The sequence below is a fragment of the Egretta garzetta genome, unplaced genomic scaffold, assembly GCF_000687185.1.
Source record: "Egretta garzetta isolate BGI_Z169 unplaced genomic scaffold, ASM68718v1 scaffold194, whole genome shotgun sequence".
In the NCBI taxonomy this organism is placed as follows: domain Eukaryota; kingdom Metazoa; phylum Chordata; class Aves; order Pelecaniformes; family Ardeidae; genus Egretta; species Egretta garzetta.
In genome coordinates, this window is record NW_009259486.1 from 802166 (window position 1) to 802525 (window position 360).

The following is a 360-nucleotide window of genomic DNA, read 5'->3' on the forward strand; positions in this document are numbered from 1 at the left end:
CTCATGAACTTCAATTTGGAAATTACGATTTCATCAAGATAAGATTAGGTCTCTAAATAACTGGCCCACCTGAAGTAAACAGCACAAGGTTACGACCTATTTGAGTTGCCTATTATTATCTGAATTTTCATGTTAACTACCTAGGTTTAGGTATTATTTTCATATCGATCTATAACTTCCAAATTTTTGCAGACCTTAAGCTTACATGTTAAGGCACTTACCATTCAAGTAAAACAGTTTTTATATAAACAAGCCTGGGAGATGGAGAGAACATTTTACCAGAACATCCACTCTTTTTTTTTTTTTTTTTTTGAAAAAAAAAAAAAAAAAATTGACACAAAATTTTAAAAATTTTTCATC